The sequence below is a fragment of the Lathamus discolor genome, chromosome 5 (genome assembly GCF_037157495.1).
Source record: "Lathamus discolor isolate bLatDis1 chromosome 5, bLatDis1.hap1, whole genome shotgun sequence".
Classification (NCBI taxonomy): domain Eukaryota; kingdom Metazoa; phylum Chordata; class Aves; order Psittaciformes; family Psittacidae; genus Lathamus; species Lathamus discolor.
The window spans coordinates 15,346,137-15,365,769 of NC_088888.1; the positions used below are offsets into that span (position 1 = coordinate 15,346,137).

The 19,633-nt window shown below is 40.9% G+C and overlaps 1 protein-coding gene across 19 annotated transcripts in view; it reads left to right on the plus strand.

Annotated features, from left to right (window-relative positions):
• ESRRG (estrogen related receptor gamma) overlaps positions 1-19,633 on the plus strand; it is a 464,785-nt gene that overhangs the window by 163,459 nt on the left and 281,693 nt on the right. The window contains exon 1 of one of the 19 annotated variants that reach the window (XM_065679890.1): positions 14,950-15,194. The exons of the other annotated variants lie outside the window; for them this stretch is intronic. The gene's annotated coding sequence lies outside the window, so the exon portion shown is untranslated. Of the gene's footprint in view, positions 1-14,949; positions 15,195-19,633 lie in introns of those variants that run through there. 19 annotated transcript variants of the gene reach the window in all.

Here is a 19,633-nt window from a genome sequence, read left to right on the forward strand (position 1 = left end):
TGTGCGTGTAACTTTCTCTGCATTGTTTAAACAGGAGCAAGGGGGATCATCAGTTCACCAAAACCTGATTTTGACTATTTTGAACTTATTAACAAAGTTAATCCATTTTTTTTCATACTTTTAATTAAGAAAACATCTGACAGCTTAGATCTTTTAAAATGTTGGTGATTACCTCTTCCCTCATTCTAGGCAGTAGCTCAAAGCACTCGCTCAGGACATCAGACACACAAATCCAATTATCTTTCACAGGTGTCTTGAGCTCCTTTCTCAAGAGAAAGCCCTATGCACTGCGTGTCTGAAAAGGACACTTTTTCTGAGGGTTGCACATAACAGTTTGTCCAACATGCAACTTCTAAAAAAGTTATCTGCTGAACTGCAAAATGAATTATTCTCGCAGCCTTCCACACTGACATTTTTAGTTGCAGCTTGTGGCATAAAAGGGTTTATGCAATTTTAGGCTATATTACGCATGCTGAGTGTGGCAAGGGTGATGTTTTGTGGTTTAGAGTTCCAGGTTTTATTCTCAGCAGTCCTAGAGAATCACTGTTCAAGTATGGACAAGTTTATTCCCAGCCTTGTTTTTCTCATTTGTAAATTAAATATGATTGCTTCCTTGAATGATTCCTTACATAAGCATTGTATATTTTGGATTACTGTGGGCCTCATGAGAGTTATTTGAGAGTATAAACTACTTTATCTAAGGTGGTTATGTTTCTTATGTGTGTATGATATGAATGTGTGCATGTGTATGTTTTGTATTAGAAGCATATAAGTATTACAGGTTTATCTAGGTTTATGATGCATCAATACTATAGTAAAGAGTTGCAAATAAAATACTCTTACTTGGATAATTACTATCATGCTGTAGAATTCCCTTTTAAAAGGGTATTCTGTCCTCTTTAACTGAAGTAGAAGCTACCACTTATGTAAGCCAAATTATAGACTATTTAGTACTAATGTCAAACTGACTGTGATTTTCTCAAACAAGTTTTGGTCCTTAGCACATTTATTCACTGGAGTTGAGTTAGAATTGAAGGATTTGGAATGTCCGATGTTGACCTGAGAGGCATAGGCCCCTCTAAGATTAAGAAAGGTGAGGGGATCCACTGTCTGAAGACCAAATTCAGTTCTTGTGCTTGACTTCTAAGCTCTTCAACTCTTGTCAGGACATGTTTTTAGCTGGAGAACAATGAGGATGATTCACAGCGGGGGGATGCTGTATGTGAGCAGGATGGTGAAGGTGAGCACAAGCAACCCAGCGAAAAGACAGGGAAACAGCTGAGAAATCAGGGCTAGGAGCTCATGTGGGTTTGTTTTTCTTTTCAATGTTGTGGTTGTGCGCAGATCCCAAGAGTCTCACTGAATCCTATCAAGTTCACATGCTCATCTTTCTTCTGCCAAAACTTTTAAAACTTGATGCTTTCATTCTTTTTAAGAAGTTTTAAAGGAGCATTAAATAACTGTTCAGTTTTATCAAGCCTCACTCCTCACAACACATCTATAAGGAGATTGGCAGCTGCCATGGTAAGAAGAGGTTAGAGCAATCGTTCCCTTTCTGCATGCTGGGTGAAAATGACAGTGGGGTGATAGGTTTAATGATTTTTCATAGTTTCTAGCTGTTGATAGCTGGGATTCTAATTCAGTGCTTTATATTCTGAAATTAACTTCTCACTTCAGTCCACCAGAGCCTATGTCTGATGTCTCTTGCTAATGTAGATGGTGGGCTTCTCAAGCTTTTACCTGAGAAGGTGACTGTAAGTTGGTACTTTATGCTTTGTTTGAACAGACTGTTACAGTAAGTGGAAAGATAGCTTGTAGTTCCATAGCTTGTAGTCCAGGAAATAACAGATTAACATATTAAAACATTCTCAAGAATGCAAACTGGTTTTAGAGTAAGGCACTTCTGCTTTACATTGCATTTAAAATACCTCTTAAAACCATTTCAATACTGCATTCATGAAGCATTCTAGCAAATACTCTTGCAACAAGATCTTTCAGAAAGAGTAGGGTTATGCTTTCCAGATTATCTAGAGTTTATGTGTTACTAACTTTTCCTTTTGTTTTTTTCTTCTTTGCTCTATATTCTCCAGTTTAACTAGATGCCTCCTCTTCCTCCTTTTCCCCCAGGATCCTTTACTTGCTTTCTGTAGCAATTTCTGATTTACTGGCTAATTTGAACCCTAGTTTTCTTTACAGCTAGAAAACCCACCACGTATATTCAGATTTGTAACTATGTGAGATAAGGCAGAAACATAAAACTAAGAAAGTAAGAGATCAAGTCTGGTCCCAATATGCAGGGCAACTGTGTCCTAGCTGTTATTTATTCATCTGAATAATGGACAAATGACAAAACTCCCACTGATTTCAGTGGGAGCAGAAATCAACTTGAAATGAGCAGCTTTCCTACATGTCTAATATTCTGAGGACTCAGGTGTTAATTTGCGAAGAAAGATCAACACAGATGGGAAAAGTTATAGCTTGTGGAAGAATAGCTGGTTGAAATGCAGATCCGCACGGTAAGAGCCTAATCTGCTTGATGCCACATAATGACTTCAATAAAAGTCAGAGCCCTTTCAGGAATCCTAGCTAAATGATAGTAAAAGATCTAGACAAGGGCTAGAGAAAGCCCCTCACTGGTGTGAAATCGTGTGTATGTCTAACCTTCCACATACAGATTTGTACATATGTTTCCTTAGAATAAAACATTAATAAAATGGAAATTTTTATCCAGGAAGACAAAGCATCCAAGGCAACCCATCTGCACTCCTGTCATATGATAGACTTGGACAAACCAAAAGCTGCCAATACAACTGCTCAAGAAGTATGCCAAGGGAGCAGATGCTGCCTCTGCAAGGATATTTTCCAAAGTTTGGCGATTACCATCCAGAGAGGAAGAAGTGAGGAAGGGAAGTGGAATGATGTTGCCTTGGCACCTCCAGGTGTCAGCTTGTCTTTCACATTTGTTTGAGCTAGGTCTTTTGCTTTCTTTCTTCTGCCTAAGAGAGGCATCTGGTGTGGAAGCTAAAAAGGAAAACAGCTATGTATGAAAGCAGAATACTGTGAAACTTGATGCTACCTTTAAAATATTTATTCGAAGGCAAATTTGTATTTAGATATATGATGCATAATCATGTTTGGGTTAGCAAAAGGCCCACAGAGGCAAAAGTGACAATCAACAAGCCTATATTCAGGTGCTTGGCTTTTCTAGTGACCTTCAGTATCCATGTTGACACTAGGCCATATCTGTGAAAATCTCTCTTCTCCATGCAAATCCGAGGAAACGCAAATGTATCCACCCAGTAACGGTGTCCGTTTCCAAAGGTTTATAGTTTCTTTCAGGCTTGTGCTGCAAAATAATGTCCCACTGATTTCTTTAACACGAGAAAATACTCCTTGAGGCCATGCTCACAGTTCTCATCAAACTTATTTGGCTCTTGGACTAGGTGTGCTTTTAATCAAGCCCCACTAACACAGGAACTGGTAAGTGATGACCTTTATTTTGTTTTGGGTTTCCTGCTGCTGGACACCATGAAAGGTCACCCAAAATGATCTAAATACATTGTTTCCCTGGCGTGAAGGATGCAGTAAGGAACCTTTGAATAAAGCAGTGCTTTTTATTTGTCCTGTATTACCTTTGCTGTTATGGTTCCTGCAGGTGAGTACTTGTAAGTTGGGCTGAGATCAGCTTTCTGTCCATGCAGCAGCCCCCAGTGTAGCTGGAACTTTGCCCCAGCCCTGGAGTGACTGTCTTCACTGTGAACTCTCTGTCTTGCCATATTCAGACCCAGGGTCTGAGACTTTGATCTTATCAGCTCTATATGTCTCTGGAACATCACAGAAACCCCAACCAACAGTCAGCCAAGGAAGAGGTTTTATACTGGTTTATACAGCATGTTTGACTGGGGGTTAGCAGTGTCTTGAGCAGCAAACCACAGGAACTGAATCTCATTTGCTAGGATTGAAATATAGCAACCAAGGCAGATCATCCTGTCTGGCTGTTTTTATGTGTCCCTGAGTCTAAAGTCATTTTTAAAATGTGAGTGATGCAATTTCTTGCATCTTTCATTTAATTTGCTGCTTGGTAAACAGTGTTTTAGATTAGTATATTTGTAATTTAAATGAAGACAATACATCAAGTCAAGTCAGAAAAGAAGGAAGAAGTTTAAGGAATGATTGATGCCTCTTTCAGTGTTATGCCCTCTTCAAAAAGAAAAAAAAATCCAAAGCATAAGGAGAGGGAAAAGGTTGGATTATTGAGGATCTAGTGGGGTAAGGGAGAAACTGTTGTTCATGGGCAGAAATACGCTATTTTTAAAACCACAGTCAGCTCCGATAGCTGAATCTGTTTTCTTCAAGCACACTAATAAATTCTGCCTAATTCATTTTTTATTCTCTCTTGGGGTCTGCTTGCAGATTTGCCTCAACAAAGGAAGCATCATGTTACTTCTTTTAAATAATTGATAGCTCTTGGTCCAAGCCAGCTTGAAGGAAATTCAAAAATAGGTACTGATTGAGTAAATACCCTGCTCCCACCCCTCCAACCCTTACTTATTTTTGCAGCCTGTGTGACTGGCATCATGTCACTTCGATGATATCATTGAAGCCTTGGGTACACCCAGCACTTAGCAGCGCTGATTTCATTTATGCATATATTTATATTTAAGGTGAAGCTGGTAATTGTAAACTGTCTGTTAGAGCTAAGAGCTCTTAATAAATCACCAGCAGTCTTGCACCCACCAGGGGTGGACTTTAGTAGCCTGTGGTTGGAACAGGTATCAAGAAAGGCACTGGGGAGTCTTGCTTATATATGCTCTTGTCTTTGCTGGGGGATGTGGTCTTCTCAGAGTACCCATGAATGAGTGGTTTCCATCTTGTTGGCTGTTTGCAGGCTTTGTCATACTGCCTCTGACAGCAGTGTTGTTGCCATGGAGTATGTCATTTCACTGGACAGTACGGATTTGCAAGGCTCTGTGATGTAGTTTTTAAAGATAGACCGTTTATAATTTGCCCTTTAAATTATTCAAAATGAAACTCAATTAACAACGAAATGCAGCAATAATTTTTTGATGTTTTTCTCCTTTTTTGGAGAGCCTTGGAGAGGCAGCATGGTCATCTTCTACTGTCTTTACAGCAGAGATTGCCATAGTAAGGACGTTTTTTGTGTAAAAATCTGCATAGGAGAAAATAGTGGAGGAATTCTCATCTAGTGAGTTCTATATTCATATTCTGATTTTTAGTCCATCTGACTTCATGCATTCCCAGTTTTGATAGCAGTGAGCTAAAGGGCTCAAGAACCATCTGTGGAAGGTGGCTCCTGTATTAGGTTTTCTTTCTAAGGTATCTCGGTATTTTGTAACATTACTTTTGCAGCATTCCATAAGTGATGCTCAACTAGAAAAAGGGCTGATTCCTGTGGAGAAAATTGGGGAACGTTTTCGTCTTTCCAAACAGGCAAGTCCTACAGTTCATCTCAGTATTTTAATGCATGAAACCAGTGCTCACCTAGTAAATAACATAAGGTCTTCTTGACCTTGCAGTGTTACGTGGGCATACATGCCATTCAGCTGAACCACTCCAGTGTCCAATACCTTGGAGAAATTGTCAAGTATTTCCTCTGATGACACGCTTGTGTCACCCACGCTCGCTCAGTGTTCGCTGCCTGCTGATGGTGCTCAGGCCATGGAGCAGTTTGAGTTCCAACAGCTATAGTAGGATCAGGCAGGGCCTTTCCAGCTGGGAGAGCAGAGCACCATCAGGGTCATATTCCCATGAGTAGGTGCAGATGGACCAGAGCGGACTGAACATGGTTTGGCTCTGGTCTGGAAGCCATGGAACTATTTACTGTGATGCTGTCATCAAGCTAATACTCTTATTGTGTATTATAAGTAGTGTTAGACCTAGAAGCTCCAGTAGGAAGATTGATCTGTCAGAAGCATGCCATATATTCTGCATATTTATTGTCCTATTTTCCCTCCAGTAACATGAGTATCATCTCCAGTAAAGTAAGGAGTGTAATGACAGATAATCTGATTTACAAAGAAAGCTTTCATTGAAGAATGGAATGACAGAGCCACTTCTGTTTATTTCTCTTTTTCCCCTCCAGTAATGGACCTCTGGGGTCTGTATGAAGGAAACCATAGCATTTAGGGAGCAACGTAGAGACAGGATTTCATTGTTTCTGAGGCATAACAATCTAGGCATCGAGAGGACAATGCAAGAATGAAACTTGAAACAATGATACCAAAAAATGCTTACCAAAGCGAGGCATACAATTACATATTTGGATATCTACAAAGTGCCTTGTACTTTGGGTAGTTCCTCACACCAGTGTGGTGCACACTGACGCACAATGATGCGCAAGGCTTTTCAAGTCACATTTTTATAGAATGGACTGCAGTATTTGGAAGCTTTTCCTCTGTGCAGTGCAGATTGCAAGCACACTTTGTAAGATGTTAAAATTGTGTCTTTTTGCCAAAAGAACAGGTAAAAAAATAACTTTGGTGTTGGGAAAAGCTTAAAACCAGCACACTAGCTCATTTTGCATGTTAGTCTTTTGCCATAGAGAGAAATCAAAGACTTGCTGAAGGCATAGCACACTGAAGTGTATCTATTAGTGTGTGCTTAACTCTGTTGCCTGGGAGCTTTTATTAGATGCAATGGCCAAGAAAATTGTCCTCACTTTATGTTTTCTTTTGGGGTTGCATCCTGAGTCACATCACATACATGTATAAAGCTGATAATTTACTGATTTATCAATGAAAATACCACTTAGTTGAAAAAAAGGGAACAATATAATTGGGCTTTGAAATATAAACTTCATCAAAGAATATGTTATTGGGTGTAGTAAGGACCCTTCTACCCATGAATGTAATTCTCTATAGCAAATATCATGAGACAAAGTAAAACCAGTTTCTCTGATGGCTGGACTCTCCAGTTATGAAATGCTATTACAAGCATTCTGTTTAGGAAGGGAAGCTAAAAGCCTCTCCAGGGTACATAGAAAATGCTTATCCTGAATGTATAAATGGATACATTTTAATCTGAAAGTGATTAATTATTACTCATGATTAATTGTAATTATTTTATTACTACTCCAAACCCTTGGGTCAAATTGAACACTGAAGTTGTTTAGAAATTTGCTGAAGAATCTCATGGTTTGGTATGTTATCATTATTGTATTGGATATTGGGCATTATCAGTTGCACTAAAGAGACCAAATGCTATCATGCCATCAAATTACAGGATATATTTGGGTTGCAGGCGTAACTCCGTTTCTCTCAGTGTCATCAGATATAACTGTAAATTTAATGCACAAAGGGAAGGGGAAATAATCCCTTCACCCACGAAGAAATAAATTAAATGTTACCCCACACTAAAAAATGTAACCCTAAGTGAACTTTACGTTCATTTAGGAAAGGTCAGTGCATACATTCAGTTCTGTTCAACGTGATGGCAGGTACTTGCAGATTAGTCTGTTTTATTGAGGGTTTTCCAGTGGGAAAGCTTGACATCCCCCCTCCCTCTGGCCAATCCTACCTTCTGACTGCCTCCCTCTCCTCAAGTATCCTCAAGAATCTTTTTCTTCTGAAGATATAGCTTGTAATATACATAAAAGCAGGGTTTGCTTTGATCCTGGCAGTGAAATGTTTATTTTTAAACTCGGACTGGGCTGTTGTCCAGCAATGCTCTTTCCTTTGCATCGTGCCATGGGTTTGAGCTCTGCAGCCTGCCTGGGTGGATCTGGACCTGCTGCAAGAGGGACCTGGCTTGATGGGTCCTGCTGAGCTCCCTCCTTCCCTCTCCCCCCCATTCCTCCTTATCCTCTGGTTTTGAAATTCAAATTGAATGCAATTTTCAGCTCATTTGAGCCAGAATATACTCTTGCTGAGCTTCAGTGGCTCTTAAATTCAAACTTGCAGGAGAAAACAGATATCATCTGTCACTGAGGGTGAGAAAGGGTGTCCTCCCCACGTTTTATTCATGGGAGGCAGGGCTGCACTGACTAATTCCAGTCTTTCTGACTAATCACTCACTGGCAAACTAATCAGCTAATCGATGAGACTGGTTTCCTGTAGTTTGGTTGCTTTTTGTAAGGCTTTTTTTTATTTCTCTAGCTTATGTATTTATTGTCCTAGAAGTGCCCTAGCTGGAACACTTGTGTTCACATTTAATTGTACCGGCTCCTTTTGGGTCTCATTGTCTCCGTCACAGACTGTTCCTTTTAAAGAACTACAGATGGAAATTCCCCAAATCAGATAGTTGACAGAGGAGAGGCAAGGGGAGAGAGATTTCCAAAAGAAGCTTAAAAAAGGGAAAGGGGCAAAGAGGGGAAATGTGTTAAATGCATTAGTTGTTATGTCAGCAGGTTTAGGACCATGTTTAGGACCATATACAGCTGTGGGGTATATACCATCACTATTTACTCTACAAAACCTGTTTTATATTAACACATGTGCCAATATCTCATGGGTCACCTTATGGGAGGTGGGAGTCCTGCTTAAAAGTAAAGAAGAAATACAACTCCCTATTTTTTCTTACTGCTTTTTTGGGTGTTTTTTTTTTGGGGGGGGGGGGTGTTTGTTTTTTGGTGTTATTTTTTTTTTTTTTGAGTACTATTTTTGAAATATAAAAAGGCTCTTGCAAAAAGGACCAGCTCCTGCTTTTATTGCACTCCTTTACAAAGCCGTCTTTCATTTGGTGCAAATAGCACTGGTTTGGAGATTGGCAAACTACCTTCAAAAGGAAATGTTGCAAGAAACAGCAATTTGGTAGGTATAAGGGCAAAACGAAAGTACAATCTGTGCTAGTAGAGAAAATAGGTTACTTAATCTAACAGCATGATAGCATTTTAATGCCGCTCTGAGCAACATCAGCTTGTTACTGGCAAAAATCCCCAACCTGAATTTTTGTTGTAGCAAAATCTAGATGCCATTAAAGGATGTCAGAAATAGGTGGGGCATCTGTAAATGGTGGGAACGTATCAAAGTCAGACCGGAAATAATACCAAACACCATGTTAGTCCTCCAGTTGTTTGTTATCAAGGCTATCAAGCCTTGATATATTACTAAACCCGTCTTATGGTTGGAAGCCAGTTCCATAGCTTTTTTGGTGCTTGTTCTTTGTGCCTTATAGGTTTTCATACAATTAGGGCCTGATCCTGTAAACACTTTTGTATTTGTTATGCCAATGTCACCCAAACCGAAATTAAACTTTGTGTGACAATATTCGGTTGTCACTTTGGGCACATTAAGTATTTCCAGTTTATTGTGTTGTAATCCACAAAACCCCACTTTTTTTGATGTGACTGAGTCAAAGCAAAAATAGGGATGTGAGCAGCCAGTTCCCAACAGCCAGATACAGATGCCTTGCATAGCACTGTTATAACAGAACTTGTGTATTTTATGGTACAGAGTCACCAGCAAAAAGCAGGGATGAGAAGAGAGGGCACTGTTACTGCATGTTAGGAGTAGCCCAAGCTCACCTTGGGGACTGGGCCCCTTCACGACACAGGCAGTGCTTAGAGACCTGTATCTGTGTCATGATGGAGTTTAGGGAAGTGACAGGCATGTGTCTGTAGGAAGTGATTTCCAGTAGTCTTTATGGTTGTGAATGTTAGCCTCATGCATTTACAGTTTCTGAAGCAGGGATTTTTTGATTATTTTTTTTTAATTAGGCAATTAAATTCAGGTTAGGCCCTGTTTTATCCACCTCAGTGCCTCTCTGAATCTTCCCCTTTGTCTCCAGCAGCTCTGTTAGACATTGACACTGACCTGCAAAGCTGGTACTACAAGTCCTCATAAAGAAATCTGATATTCCTTTGGAAGTTATGATGATGTATGTAAATCAGCTGCCACATCCACACTGTCACCTCTTTGGCTGAAAAGAAAGGCAAATCATTTTGTTGGTAGCTGCTGAAACCGTCAGCTGCACTGTCATTAATACTCTACCCTCTTTCCTGGAAACTCAATATGTCAGCTACCTGATGTACCCTTCCTCTTCCAAGAATATATCTCTCCATTACTTCAAATTCTTCTTGAGCTGGGACCTCCCATCTGCCAGTTTATTGTTCTTCTGGCCCATTAGTTCTTCCTCCACTTCTTTTTATCATAACCTTATGTGTTTTATCATGCACTAGTAACTGGAACGTCTGAGCTCCCTCCAGGAGCGTATAAAATGATGTGTCCGACTGCTATTATGACTACTTCTTTCCTCTTCTTTCTTGTGGGGAGAGCAGTAGGGGGGTAAAGCATTAGGGTTTAATTTTTTTATATTGCTGTGATATATACATCTACACCATCACAACCCTGGTCACCCTCTGCCTGTAAGGCAGCCTCTGGACTACCCTGTTTAGACTTTGCTGATGGATCTGTTCCTCAGGGAACTCCCCAGATTTCTTTTGCTGCTCTCTGGGAAAGGCTCTCCATGTGGTGTCTCCATGTGGTGTCACTCCTCTGAAGGAGGTCTTTCTGGTCCCTCTTCTTAGATACCACTGCTGAACTTTCTTGTTCCATACCCCCTACTCTCAATTGCTGTTTAACCCTGACAGTCCCAGAGATCTTCCATTATTGGTCCCTTCATCTATATTTTATCGTTCAGTAGCTACATGGCAATGCTGGGGCTTGTACAATAAAAAGTACTTGGCTTTGCAGCAGTACAAGAGCCACGGAAATCCAGGTGAAATAATAAGTGCCTGCCTCCTTGCTTTGGTAGATCTCCCGAATCTCTTCTCTGGTACTTGCCACCCGCCTTTCAGCCCACAGCCGTCTTTCTTGGTTTGGTTTTGGCCCATATATGAAGCTTTCTGTTGCAGAAGGAAGCAAAACTGGCTGATGTCAATGGACATTGGCATCAATGGGATTTTTACTTAAATTAAATCTCTGCAACTCGCCTTTTTTTGTAGCAGATATTCCTGTGCAACTATTAAAGTATTAGCAGTTGCATGTTGTGCACCTGAAGAATCCTATTAGAGGTTTCCACATGAGGAAGAAATGACTGGATTGCAACACACAAAACTCCTAAAATAGTTGGTGTGTCTATGTGAGTTTTGCATATATAGGTGTGTATCCATAGAGAAAGAGATATGTTTTATGATATCTCCTACGCAGTAGATGACTTTTTGCTGTTCAGAGGTCACTGGGTGACCTGCAATACCTGCTTGATTGTAACATGCTCAGTAGAGATCAGTTTCAAATAAGTGAAAAACTGCCAACCAAACTGTGGGTGTTTGTGGTATTGAACCTATGATCAGGCTTTTGCATTTTAATTTTGTATCTAATTTTAAGAATACATGTGTTAGTCCTTTTGATTGGTTGTTATTTGGCTTTACCATTCTCCATGTATTTTCTGTTTCTTTATGGTGCTTTGAGGAACTTAGTAGTGTATGGTCAGGACTGTTCTCTTTGAAATCGTCTTTAAAACTGCTATTGACTTTAACAGGATTAGTGGTCATGTTAGGGAGCCTGAGAAAGTGGTCTTACAGTGCACACAGCATCTGATTTCTCTACCTTGTCAGGTGAACTATTACCCTGAGTCATGTTTTGTGCCATCCCGGCACAAACCAGACAGGGATGATGAATTGTATCACCAAAGAGGCATGATATTAGCCTTGGGTATATTTTACCGGCCTTTGTATTGCCATGGCAACAATAGTTTTAATTATGGAGAGCCAAAACGATAACTCGTATATCAGATAGGACTCAGTTTTCCCTGTGGACAAAACTGGTTAGCCATTGGAGTAAAACTTGGTATCTTGGTTTCCCTCCCAGGCTGGATTTTATTCTCTGCTTTTTCAGAGAGCTGTTGTGTTCATGGTATGACCTCGGAGGGGCTGCAGGACAGTGGCCCAGCAGGAGATGATGAAGTGACCCTCTTGTCTCTTGGGCACCATTTAAAAGCAGTTCTCTCAATAAAGGACTGCTCTTGGCTTCCCTTTAAACTGCTGGAGATCTGCATATTTGGAAAAGCCTGGTGTGAAGTGATGTCTAATAATGGGCCTTCACAAATTCAAGGTTGTGCTTGGGGGACAAAGAAAGAGCTCCACTTCAGCAGTAGACATGGAAATTTGCAAAGCAGATACACACCCACATCTAGCTGTGATGTGAGAAATAAGTATGTCTGCGTGGTAGGATGTGGGTCAGGAGTGGCTTTCTTCACAGTGACAAGGGCATTTAAATCATTTTCCCAAGATGGGATGTGTGAGGGCAATGACCAAAAAAGGTGTGTGTTACTCAGAGAATTCATATAGAAAGAGAAGAAAAAAACTCATGTAAATCAATGTCTTTTTTTATATATGTATAGAATCAATATATTCATTCATTTCCTATTTTGGATGGATACTGGCCCTTGGTGGTTATGCTAAGGCTCCTTCTCGGTTTGAGAACTACCTGGCATGTTTGAAGAGCAGAGAGGTTGGTGAAGAGATAGGACACCAGGTAACTTCGTTTGGATCTTTGACATGACATGCTGAGATTCCTAGCATATATATTCATGATTGCGGGTCTGAGGCAGCATCACCAGGAGATTATGGCCAGAGATCATGAAATCACAGAGAGTAAGAGTTGCAAGATCACACTGTTGACTAGAAATTCAATTATTCAAACGTGGTTCTAGAATACAGAGAGCTCAGCAAGCATGTAGGCTAATATTTAGACTTGCTGAATCTCTAATCTCACTCCTTGCAGTGTTACAACAGCTTTTTTACAACACAAAAACCCTGAGCAAATATTTCACTGGTAGTTGTACTGTTGATTCACTTACACTTTTTGAAATTTAAGAAGCCCTGCCTCTAAGATCATAATTTTGGAATTTATATTATTAAATTAAATTTATATTATTAAAATAAATTAAACCCTCTTATGAAAGAAAAGAAGAAGTTTGTGGTTGTTTTAATAAGATTTTATGGTAAGTATGGCAACAGTAAGTCTGTCAGCCCTGGCTTTGCTGCATATGTGTAGCTCTGTGCTTTGAGACCCTTGAAATGTCTGCTTTCAGGATGTCAGCAGGGGGCTAATGAAAAGGCTTTGTTGATTTTAACGAATTGCAAGCCACTGTAGCCAAAATAAATATAATCTGCTTTTTGGATTAGTTGTCACACATGATTTTACCTACTAACAGTGATTAAAGAACCCTGGTGGACCAAAAGCATAGCTGCTCTCTGATGACTCTTGCTAAAATAGCAATAAACAGAAGTAAATAAAGACTTAGGGCATTAGTTATCTTTAATAAACAGTGCCACTGCATATAATGGTGGGGGGAGACTTCAAAAACCTGTGTCGTGTGCAGCAATGTCACTCTTTCTAGTGCAGACAGCGTTGGCCATGTTAGATGTCTGGAGATAGTGGCATCACCAAGCTGCTTCCCTTACATTACTGAACTGCAGTCCCTCTTCAAGAGGTCCCAACACAACCAGATACCCCCATGGAGACCTTCATGGCTCAGACATTTTCATCCAGCAGCAGACATCAGAAACAAAACTGAAAATGTCCAAAACTAGAGGAACTGCAAGAGGAAAATGAAGGGAGTGTGAATTGCTTGTGTAATTATGCAACCTCCAAACCACTGTAATTCCATCCAGCTAATGAATGGATGGCCAGTGCTGGTCTCTCTTACCTTAGTATTTGTAAGCTGATGAAAATAATTACTTGTCCTGACATTTTTTTATCCCTGATATTGTCCCATATAATCAAAGGTGGGTGTGTTTCCTGATCCCCTTCGCATTTGTTGTGAGAGGCAACAATTACAGTTGATAGTATTGTACTACTCCTTTGGATTCACTGTTGCTTTTAATCAGCAGATAGAAGAAGCAAAACAAATGAAAGCATGTTCTCTCTTCCTAGAGGGAATTATCACAGCAGTACGGAATGTTGGGAACAATTTTAGGCTCTTATGCAGGGGCAAAAACACCTTCCTGAGAGTGGCAGGGAATGGAGGAGTTTCCTAACAGGAACACAGAAAGTCACGGCTTTTGAAAATAGAAAAATCAAGGGACAGCAAAACGTAAGAAATATTACTTTAAGGAGAAATCCTACTGCAACAGGGAGAGGGGTGAGCTTTCTAACTAGTCTTCAACTTTGTCTTCATCTGTCCCTAGCTGTACATCCCTGGAAGGCACATGGCACTGTACTGCAAGGAGTTTATCTTTTACATGACAGCTAAAACCCTTCAAATTAATCAAGCAAATATCCTCAGGCTTTCTTAGAATTGTGTAACTCCTTTTTGATGTATGGAGTTAGATTCTTATTCTGTGTTTTCAAGTGAAGTTGTGCAACAGTTACAATCCACTTCTGGCTCTACGGTCTATGGAAAAAGTACTTTGATATTATGCTCAGGAAGGGAGTAAAACCCATCATGGATCCATCTTTCTCTTGGTTGGCAGTCATTAGGAGTTTGGAGACTTGCCCGATGGTGTAATTCAAGTCTTGACTGCATATCTTATTGGTTAAAAATAGGAGCCAACTCCAGCTCATCAGTTTTGCTAAGAAACTATTGATTGTGATTAGCAAACTTAAAAATAATTACCTTGTGCGTTCATTGCTATCTTTGGACATACTCTCATATTCCTACTCTTATAGAAAGTATTGAGCAACACAATAAGGCAACTTGATGACTAAGGTGTTACACTGCATATATGGGAGAAGGGTACTGAGCACTTAATTGTTCCATCCCCTTGTGATTAAACAAACACACAACACCTACACAGGGGAGAAAACCTACTGAAGGCTTTACCAAAGGGGACAAAATGAGCTACTCACCACCCCCTTGTTCCCATGGGGGAACACATATCCAGTCTGTCCCAGTTTCCGTCATCACTTTAACCACTCAGCTCTTTAGCAGCACTCACAAGTCAAGCCAGCACCTCAAATGGGGAGGAGGAAAGCACTGATGTGCTTACTACCTGGGGAACGTGGTGGGGGGTGGTGGTGGTGGAATAATCCTCACCTGGGTTTTAAAACCTGATTTAAAAGCCTGATAGGGTTGGTAGTGAGCTGATCCTGAACTGGTTCAGTTAAGGATACCTAAAAGCCTATCTGTTTCTGGAAGTTGTTCCTGTAGTAGGGACAGTTGCAGCAAGCAGCTGAATTTTTGTTACTTACAACACTGTGTTCAAGTGAACTAGCACTTCAGACTGCTCAAGCCTGGACTGCCTGCTGAGTGTGTGAGAAGACCTGCCTATACTTGTCAGACTCCTAATGCAGGTCAGTAGTTGCTTCAGGGGGCCACCTTCCCCAGGCTTTAACTCTTGAGGATCCTTAGAAAAGTGATTTCTGGCCATGTTTTCCCTCTCTGTTGAAAGCACCTATTGAGTAACTTGTGTATTTAAGCTTGATGTCAGAAGGTAGATGTCAAGAATGCTGTTGTGTGATACTTTGCCTGTAGGATCTCCCCACTTTGTTGTTTAAGTCTTGTATCCTCCATGAATGTATTAGTAACTTCAAATTGTAACAATCCATAATGCCTGGGTTTAGTTTTTCATTATATTTCTCCTCCTGTTTCACTCTCATATTTGTTTGGTGTGTCCCAGGGTTGCACTCAGTGGGCACCTGATGTCCTGGCAGGAACGTGCACGATAATGTGGGCTACAGTACAAATTATGCAGATGTTTTGCAACCAGAGATGCTTGCTGCAGGGCTTTATCAAACTGAAATTTCATTGCACAACCAGACAGTGCTGTATGGGCAAGGTACAGGCAAACTCTTCAGGCCACTTGAAAGCCAGATGAAACTGTATGGGTTTGTGTGTCTAGAGGAGGGATTGTCCCCAGTGCTTTTGTCTGTTAATAGCAGCTTTTGAAATTCAGAGCTGGAATTTAATGGGGTGGGGAGCTAGGAGGATAACCACTTCTTAAAGTGCTTGCTGGTGGAATTGTCATATCAGCACAGGTGAGAGATGTGAGTGCTGGGTGACACTAAAGTTATTGTGCCTTATGTGGGCTTTGTGTTGCTTCAGGAACATAGACAAATGAAATGCAAGCCTTCAGCGTGGTAGAAGGGAAACCAAGGGCATGCCTGCTTTCCTTTGTGTGCTGCTCTAAGAGGAGGAGATGCACATGGACTGCAGCTGGAGGGCTGGAGCAGCAGCCTTGTGTGGACGGCTGAGTGAACCTGGTGGGAAGATGCAGCTCTCTTCCTTTCACTGCCCTGCAAAGGTTGTTATTGAAGCCCTGAGGAAGATCTGGGCTGTGTGGATGGATAGAAAGCAGGTAGTAGCATGGGAAAACACTTCACTGACAGGAGTTTCTGACAGCAGCTTGGGGCACTTCAGGTATTGTCATATGCTTTTGAATAGTTTCTAAGTGACTCTAAACCTATGTATTGCAGTAATTCCCCTGTAAATATCTGTGTAAACTCTTAATAGACTCGTACACATTGGCCGTGTATTTTCGCTTCAAAAATATTTGGGCTGTCTGAGAAAAACATTATTAGAAGAGCTGTTTTTTTTCCCTTCCTGTATTGAAAGAGACTGAGACTTGAGCCTTTAAATCCAGCATCACTTATCAGCATGATTCCAGGAATCACAAAGATTTATTTGAGTTTAAAGCATGTAAAATAAAGTGGGATTTTTTCACATTTAAAACCAAGTAACACAACTTTAAAATTGTTTCTATTGGGCTGTACCAGAGCTGGAGGTGAGTGCTGTGTCACTTTCCCATGATTTGAGTACCTTTTCCTCCACCCAGGAGACTGCAGCATATTTTTTGATGTCTGGCTGTCATGGCCTTAGATACTTACATGGCTGCGACTACTGCAGTTTCTCAATGTTTCACAATGCTTCTGGGAGAATATTATTACCTTAACCATATCACTGGCTCGTGAATACTGAGTGCTTCCCTTTAGCACAGATGAACTTTGACAAGGCTTTTGGTACTTTCTGAGAAGAAGGGCTGATCTGGAGGAAGTGCACTAAAAACTACAACAGAGCAAGGGCAGATTTCACACACCAACAGGGAACACTGTGCTGAAACCTGTCAGGTCTTGGCCAAGGAGAAGCTGAGCTAGTCAGAAGTCCTCCATTTATTTTATTTGGCTGTTATACAGTCTCTTATCTACACAAGCAACTTGTGATCTTCCACAGTCATTTATTTTTTGTGTTATAGTCAACGTTTTTCTTGACAGAAGTAATGAGAAACGGGGAAATACTTCTGCTTGAATGTAGTTGATGGCTCAGAGTCAACTACAGCCGCTAACCTGGCAATAATTTGAATTATAGCAAACACATGGGAAGAGTGAAAAAGAAAGATGCAGGGCAAAAGAAAAGTAAAATAATCATCACCAGGGACATTTCTTAAGGATGATTTTATTAAAAGTTCATGTTTGAAGTCATGCCATCCTTTTCATTCTCTGTATTCAATTGCTTTTCTGAAGCTTGGCATAGCTATTCTGATGTGCAGCAGAAATACTACATCAAAGGTGAACGTTTGAATCCTGGCTGAAAAATAAAACAGAGGGTTGGTGGGGCACAGAGCTGGGGGGGGGGAGAACCCCCAGATGACTAAGAGTTCTTAAAAGTAAGATATAAAAGAAAATAATCATTTCTCTCCCCTGACAAATGGTTCAAAAAGTAGCCAGCGGTTTGGATCTGGTCTGTCACATTGCATACAAATGAAGAGACTGTCACCATCGGTTTCCTTTGAAAGCTTTTGATCTTATCTTCTGTAGTAAAGGGCATGTGACTTGATCAGGGCTTTTCCTCTCTGATACATAGTCAGAGTCCTGATCTACCGAAATATCTGTGACAGGTTTCTCCACTCAATTGCTACAGTATTATTTCTGTCTCCCCTTTTCCTTTATTGCTTTTGTCTGTGGTTGGTTTGGTTCACCTTTCCATTCAGGAACACCAGGTTCCTAATCTGGCAAATTCCAGCAAATCCTGTATGTTACAATTTAGTCAGTAGTAGTCTTATACCTGTTTTCTCTCTGTTTGTCAGGCTGACTTTTTTTTTCTAGTAAGAACAGGAAGGTGGATTTAAAATTACTTGTAAGGACACATTGGACACAGTTCTCCCTAAAAATCATGGAATATATATTCTGATAATTTATTAAGGATTGCTTTGTTTCCAAGTACTTGTAAATGGATGATTTGAATAGACTTAGACAGTAGTGAGAGAACAAGATTTTTACGGACCTCTTATACTTTAAAGGCACAGTTTCTGTAAGTGTTTATATTTTATTATGAGCCAGATTAGCTCATGTGCTGTAGCTGATTAATATTTTGGTTCAGAACTAGTGAAGTCAAGGAAGATTTTCCCAAAGGGCTAAACTCTGCTGCTGTGGCAATTGATGACAAAACTATCTTTGACCTCTCTGCTGCGAGACCACGCTGTGGGGGAGTTGAAATGGGAGTTGAATTGAGCCCCAGGAGGCTCCTCTTCCGCAGAGGAAAGGCAAGAATAGGGTACCATTGGGTCCATGTGTTGTCAGCGCTGAGCTTTGCTGCCAAGCTCCTGGTAGAGGACACCCCTGCTGGTGGTCACCCCAGGGTTGGTTTCTGCCCCCAGTGGGACCCTGCAGCTGGAGGAACTAGTTTGCAAAATCCGCCTTGCAGCAGAGGCAAAGTTTATACTGATTTTTCAGGGTTTTCTTCAATTTTGGGGGTTGTTTGGGGTTTATTTGTGTGTTTTCCTGAGGAAGGTAAAGCAGTGATTGAGGTGCCCAGGAATTGTTTCTACCCAAACTGTAGCTAATTAAATAAAAAATGCTGGCGCTGTCGAGTGCAAAGCAGCATCTAAATGGGTGAAAGTTAATGGCCAGTGTTTGCACAGGAGGTCAGACTGAGTGATCTCTTTTAGCCTGCAGCCAATTAACCCCTGAGTATGCGATGCTGCATTGCTCTGCAGCCTTGCAGGTGGGGAGTTGTCTAAGAGAAACCCAAAGCTCTACCAGTCCATAAGAGAGACCTGGCAGTGGGCTGAGCAGGCTCTGCTTGGTTTTCCACTTGGCTTTGGTTGCAGGTGTGTCCCGTTACAAGCGATGAGCTGGTGGGGACTGGAAGGAAGCCTGAAGCGTGCCAGTTCACTGAGGAGGTGTAGCTGGGTAAAGTGCAGCAGCAAGTCATTAGCAGTGCTGGTGCTGAAAGCCATTTCAAGGAGCAATTTCAGTCAGCAATTTTAACACCACTAACAATTAGGTGTGTTTACATGGTAAGTGTTCCTCTACATGCTGAGGTGGCTTGTGTGCATGGCTCTTCAGAACTGGAAACAGGTGGTGGTTGGGCTTTTTGTACAGAAGCCTCCCTTTTGGAGTCTTTCATCATGTGAAAGTATTATGGGAGAACCCGAATATGTGGGACTGGTCCAGCAGCACTTTCTCTTGTCACTGAAGTGGCTGAGCTCTTAGCTCCTGATTTAACAGAGTAAGAGAGCATGTCAGGATGTCCTCTTGGGGCCCAAATTATGTGCTTTGGATGTTTTGCTTCTTGGCTAGCAAGAAAAGTTAGTAAAGCTAACTTCACTTTGTTTTATCTAAAGAATTTGGCTTTTTCCAGGGTTGTGCATTGTTTCTCTTGTGTCACCTGTTGTGTGAGGGGTAAGACCTAGTATTGAATAATGATGCCTGAAAAGTGATGGGTTTGGTTGCTGAGTGTAGCTGAGGGTCCCAACTATTGGGATCTTGGAATGCAAATGGTATCCAAATTAAAA